A 6,316-nucleotide genomic window follows, 5' to 3' on the forward strand; every position below is an offset into this window, starting at 1 on the left:
TCATTTACCTTTAAGTCTGAGAGAAGGCTTTTTCTTTCTATTAAAAGATCACAAATCAGAGGGGTGATCAGTCCTCTTTCAATCCTTCATCTTCTTATGAGTAGCCGCCACAGGGGGTCCTCAGTCTGAATCCTCCACTAGCATTGGACCAACAGTCAGTCTAGCTCTCGCTCTTATCCAATTTCCTTATCCTTTCAGGGCAAGGTCGGAGTAGTAGGAAAATACAATTTCTTTTGTTGCATGCGGACCCGCTTGTGAGACTGAAGAAATTGAAGCTAAATGACAATCTTAACCTACTTGCTTACAGGATCCTTAAGAAACTGTGGACTTTTGCACCTTTCTGTCTAGCTTGAGTTATCTTTTAGTTCTCTCCCCTCGGCAAAGTGGATAGGAAAGAGTCTTGCTTCCATTCCACTAGCCAAGAATAAGGAGAGTGACTTTCTCTTTTGAACCTCTTAAGCTGACTTGAAAAAAAAAGTGGTACACCCCTCAGAGATATAGGGACCGCCATGCTCGTCCACTTTCTTGATAAACGACTCGATGCATTTTCTCTTCCTTGCCGCTGAGACTGAGACATATCAAAAAGATCTATTACTAAAAGGAGATTGGGATCATCCTGTGGTTACCGGATGATGGGAATAACTAAGCATAAATTTGGAAATGAGCACGAAATGTCTATAAATCGAATTTTTCTCATTATTCGTTATTTCCGGGTCTTTTCGTTGCATTCACTTACAACAAGAAACAACCACCAGCGTTTGGTGCAGCACTTGCATTTTGGTGCATTCTTCTTCCTTTCCTTGGTCTTTCGTTCCGTCATATTCCAAATAACTTATCTAATTACAACGTATTAACCGCTAATGCACCTTTTTTTTATCAAATCTCAGGGACATGGTCTAATCATGAGGGTAGTATTTTATCATGGTGTTGGATCCCAAGTTTTTATGGATTCCTTTTTTGTTACCGGGGTCGACCCAAAGCCATAATGTCTCAAAACGAAGAGGCTATAGAGAAACTTTTATTTTTCCTTTGTCTCGAACTTCGTGAAGAACTCCATTCTATCTCTCCAACAAAAAAGTCGGGCTGCGCCCAGTTGTACACTCCCTTCGTTCGGAGAACCCTTGTTGATTCTGAACTTCGTTCGCAAAGTAAGCGTCCTTTTAACGGGCCAGCCTTTTTAATGCGCCGCTTGACCCTGTTTTGAAAATGAGCTTTGCTCTTCTGGGCGCTGGGCGCTCCCGTGGTTCGCGAGAAGGAAAAAGGACTAATCTTTTGTTACATCTGGCACGAGATGAAAAAGAGAGAGCTTCGTCTATCGATGAACAGCAGATTGACGGAGCTCTTGGCATTGCTTTGTTTTTCTCTCCTTTCCTATCAGCGAGTTCCGATCCTTTTGTTCGAAATTTCTTCGTTCGTACCGAACCGCTTGCAGAATCAAATCCAGTTCCACAAGATCCTATATCAGCTATACATCCTCTTGCATTTATGCCGGAGATGTCGCCAGTGCTATGGGCTTTGGGTTATGTAGATCAAAAATGATGAATGGGATTGTGGCACTCCACTCGCCGCCAATGCGGAAGGATGCCGCCGAAAAGAATGGAACGCTGCTTCGCTCTGCTGGATGCGTCGGATCCCATATAAGAAGCTCGCTCTTTACCGATCATTCAAACATTTTGTGGGCGGCGCGCCTGCTCTATTGTTGCGTAGCAATAGAAGCCTGCTCATGCTGCTTCGGCGGCGCTTTTTCGCCTTCTCTTCGCTCTGGACAGGAGCGCTAATGGACACGGGGAGGGAGCAGGCGAAGCGTGTCGTTCGTAATGGAAAGAAAGACACCACTACTTCGCCTCTTTGTTGGACCGCCGGCGCGAACACGGTGGTCTCTGACCAGGACCAGGAAACCAATTCGAATTTGGATCTTGACATGTCGGTTGTTTTTAACCGTAGGCATCTCGCCAGGAAGTTGGTGGGCTCATCATGAATTAGGTCGGGGTGGCTGGTGGTTTCGGGATCCCGTAGAAAATGCGTCTTTTATGCCTCGGGTATTAGCCACAGCTCGTATTCATTCAGTAATTCTACCCCTTCTTCATTCTTGGACCTCGCTTCTGAATATTTTGACTCTTCCATGCTGTGTCTTAGGAACCTTTTCAATACGGTCCGGATTGCTAGCTCCCGTTCATAGTTCCGCTACAGACGATACACGAGGAGATTTTATGGCGGTTCTTCCTTCTAATTACAGGCATATCTATGACTCTTTTTTACCAGATGAAGCAGGAGGCATCGGTCCGTAGAAACCTATAAAAAAGAGATGGTTGTGGCGCGAAGTACTCTTGTGCACCTACGTCACTCGGCTCGCGCGCAACCCGCCCCGTTATGTATGTTATGGAAGAATTAGCTTCTTGCTGGGCTGGTTATTCAGAGCCAGCAACTGGCTGCCGGATTTCGTCCCGTCCGTAGCGCCTTCGGAAGTCACTCTGGCGTGGCGCTGCTGGATACTTCTGATCAATAGGAATAGGAGGAAAAAAAAAGCTTATGATGAGCATCTATTGGAGTCGATCATTTCCAAGATCTAATTCTAGTTTCTTATTATGTAGTGGAAACGCCTCACAATCTTCAGTTTTACGCTTACGCTTAAGGGAAGAAATGTTCCTTGGTGGATGCAGGCCCTGGTACCCCAAAAATTTGTATGCAAGATGAGCTTACAGGACTGCCAATCAAGCGAGCCACCAGGTTTGAGAATAAGGTGGGATCCAAGAATGTAGTGGCTGGTGAATCACTGATCAAAAAGCGGATTTTTGAGAGATTCTTCATCGATCTAGTGGCCGGTGAATCACTGATCAAAGAGCGAGCAGCCGCCAGGTTTAATGATTTTGTGGGATCCCTGGATGTAGCGGCTGGCGAACCGCTTCTTCTTCCACAAAGATTCAGACAAAACCGAGCTTGGATAGAACTGAAGAAGATTTGGCGAACGAAGAAAAAGGTAAAAGGGTTTATTATAAAAAAAATCAAAGGAGGTTATTCAGTAGCCATCGCGGGTTTCATTACTTTTCTTCCATTCAAAAAAGCTCTTCTAAAAAAAAGGATAGCGAATGATCGATTCACCATTGATAGCATTAACCCTAAAAGGAGGGATATTGTGATAATAGCGGCAGATCAAACAAGAACTTGATGAAAAGATAGAAAAAAATTATGAAAAATCCGAAGCCCACCTTAATCCATTTTGTTGAGGATCTTGCACTTATTCTGGCCCTATATTTACATAGCCAAGAAAGGCTCTGGCGATCATGCGTGACTGGCGGAGCGCCTATCGCCCTGGCACGGCACTCTAAAATGCATGTTGGGTTGGGCCAGCAAGAAGACTTCGACTAGGGAGACGAAGAATGGAATTGAAGAAGGCAGCATAGTCTAAGATAACAGAATGGAACACCAACCAACAAGTAAGTGGTGGATTTGGATGGAGTCTCGCAGAAGAAGAGTACGCGCGCTAGCGCGCCCCCAAGACGTTCAGTCCTTTTTCTGCTTGCTGGCCAAGGTCAGTTTACTGAATCCCCCTTCCAACACCAACCCAATCTCCATTCCTTGATGAGAAATGAGCAAGACCATATGTTTCTCAAAAATATAGCCCCTATATAAACCTAGCCCTTACTACCCGAACTTCTTACCTTCAAATAGGACTAACTGCCCGAACCCGCTTGCTTATCTTCTACGATCTAATTAAGTTAAGCAGTGGTTATTTTTTTTTTAAGTGACTAGAACTTCTATCAACTACTATTCTAGCACCCAGCTGTGCCATGTGTTTATCTATTCTATTCTATTCTTCAGGTATTCCTTTGAATAACTCATCTTTTCAGGTAAGACAATTTGAAGATCTTCTTAGTCAGGCCTATCTGTATTCTTATCCTCTAGTGCGGATCCAATCAGATTTTATAAAGCCAAGGCCTGACATCCATTGTGGGGATCATCTTTTATCGGGAGACATGGCCTGGTGGTTTCTGATCGAGATTCCTAATCAATAGGGCGAAGAGCTCTTCGCATGATCTGGTCCTACCTTTTGTCTACGCTATTTTTTTGTCCCTTCTCAGCTGCTGTCCTTACTCCGGATAAATTGGAACACATTGATTCGTTCGTTCCTGCCCTTCGCTTCAGGCCATAGTGCTTCTGAATTATTTCTATACCCCTTTGATGATGCAGCCTCTGACTCTCGTGGGTAAACTCCTACTTGATTAGTTAGAACTTCTCTGTCTCAACTCGTGGACCTATCTATCTTCTTCTTTTTAAGAGATAGGGGTTTGCTATTCTCACGGATTGCTCATATTTATTTACCCCATTGAATAGTTTTTGCCTTGTTTCAGCCCTTCCTTCATCTGAACCTTCCAAGTACTAATCTATCTTTATGGGGAAGACCCTTCATCTGACCTCCGGGCTACCCTGTCAATTGTAAAAAGTAGTTGAGTCGTGTCTCGCAGGAGCAAAAAGAGTGAAATGAGGACGTAAGCCCCCTAGGTCTTCCTCTTCCTTCTAAACTAATTGCTTTCGCTTGACTCTTCCAGTAAAAAAGTATACTGAGTGTTGAAGGAAAGCGAAAAGGAATGGCTTTTTCATGTACCAGATCCGGTGAGCCAGACATCAAGCAAAAATGGACATACAATCAAAGAGTAAGGAGCAGTTATTTGCAATGACGGGTGGATGGTCAGAGCTGCAAGGAGAGACTCGGTTATGGCGCGATAAGAGCTTGCTTCAATGCTCGGATTCAGGTAGAAAGTAAGAGCAGTAGCATATTCATAGGAGAGCTTTGTACTTGAAATTAGTAGTCCCGGTAGTTGGAAAAAAGCTCTGAATACAGATTCAAAGCATCAAGATAGGTAGTCCTATCATTAGTTGGCCAGTCATAGCAATTTAAGTAGAAAGCTTGCTTCGGGATCAGATCATTCAACTAAAGCTGTCAGGGCCGGGTAGGCTTTGAGGAACATTGGGGGTTCCTTATGTTGTGACTGAGCAGATATGTCTATTGTGCCCGGCAAAAACAGATTTGCAAGGAGTTTGCCAAAGGCTTTCTCATTCGGAAAAAAACAATTTCAAGTATATTTCCCTTCTCCATTCTCTGCTCGGATGATTGCCGCTTGTGTGAATTTCATTGCTGTGGGTCCCGTGTGTGCTCGAATAAGATTGTTTTAGGATTCTATTTAGTTGAATTTCTTGACTCCGCGGTGCTGGTTATCGAGTTTATGGCGCCGCCGACCATCCAAAAAGTCAAAGATGGCGTCGGCATTTACTTATTATGCTCTCTTCTAATAGTGGTCCCTTGGTATTCAGGTTGTAAAATCCTGATAGGAAAGTCGACTGTTATCCTTGTTTTTGTAATGGCCTATCTTCTTTAAAAAGCCGAAAGATAAGGATTTCGCAAAACTTTTGCGTTCCTTTTTCTTTGAAAAGAAAACCTTACCATTTTTGGGCCGCTGTTACCATTTCCATTTCCTGAACCTAAACCTAACTAATACTTAGTTGTTTCCATTTCCTCATCTGGTGATAGATCCTCATCTTCTTCTGCTCAAATCCTTTTTCATATCCAGGGCAGGCTTTAGGTACGCTTTAGTTTGAAATCATTAAAGATATGCTCGACCTCGTTTATGTCCATGGTATCATCGTACGTACCTTCTACTATCAACCAGATGAGATAGGGCTTTGAAAGGTCAGAGTCAGTCTCCTCTTTTTCTTTTAGGTCGTTTAGCAGTTCCCCAACCAGCTTTCTCCCCGAGAAAGCCTTCCTGAGATTCAAAGAAAAAGGTTTGAAGGTTGATCTCTGGGATCAGTGATAGTTCGGAACCAGCAAAGGGAGGCTGAAAAGCCCGTAGTGCTAACGCACGCCCTGTAGTTTTGAAGCTAAAAAGACAGCAGCGAGCCTCCGCGTCGAAAAGCGAAGCGAGCCGCGCTAGCGCGCTACTCTTCCTTTATGAGCGAGACTCTATCCAGATCTACTGATCTAAGAACTCCGCGAGCGAACTGAGCGAGCCATGAGGCGCCTATCGGCAAGGCTTGGAAAAGCCTTAAGTTTAGGCTCCTTCCTTCACTGAACTGATTCACCCGGGTCCAAACCTGCTGAGCTAGCTAATTTTTCCTTTACGAGATCTCGGCTCTTCGGAATGATTGGAGAGAGCCCCGCCTCCTCTTGGTTGGTGCCGGGCCCGAGAGTGATGGGACTACTTCCTTAAAGAGCCTTTCGTTCGGGCCGCAGGAGGGGCCCTGATCTATCAATTGAGGGAGCAAAAAACAGGCTTTGCTCCCCCTTTTTTAAATGAAGAAAGAAAGAAGGGTCGAAGTT

At 44.4% G+C, this 6,316-nt stretch overlaps 2 pseudogenes; one reads left to right on the forward strand and one right to left on the reverse strand.

The window, feature by feature from the left end:
- Window positions 1–795: 795 nt before the first annotated feature.
- On the reverse strand, window positions 796–1,725 carry LOC147953412 (uncharacterized; annotated as a pseudogene).
- Window positions 1,726–6,216: 4,491 nt separating this feature from the next.
- LOC125521749 (uncharacterized) overlaps window positions 6,217–6,316 on the forward strand; it is a 2,448-nt pseudogene continuing 2,348 nt past the window's right edge.

The sequence above is a fragment of the Triticum urartu genome, unplaced genomic scaffold, assembly GCF_056163025.1.
Source record: "Triticum urartu cultivar PI428250 unplaced genomic scaffold, HENAU_Tu73 scaffold2, whole genome shotgun sequence".
Taxonomy (NCBI): domain Eukaryota; kingdom Viridiplantae; phylum Streptophyta; class Magnoliopsida; order Poales; family Poaceae; genus Triticum; species Triticum urartu.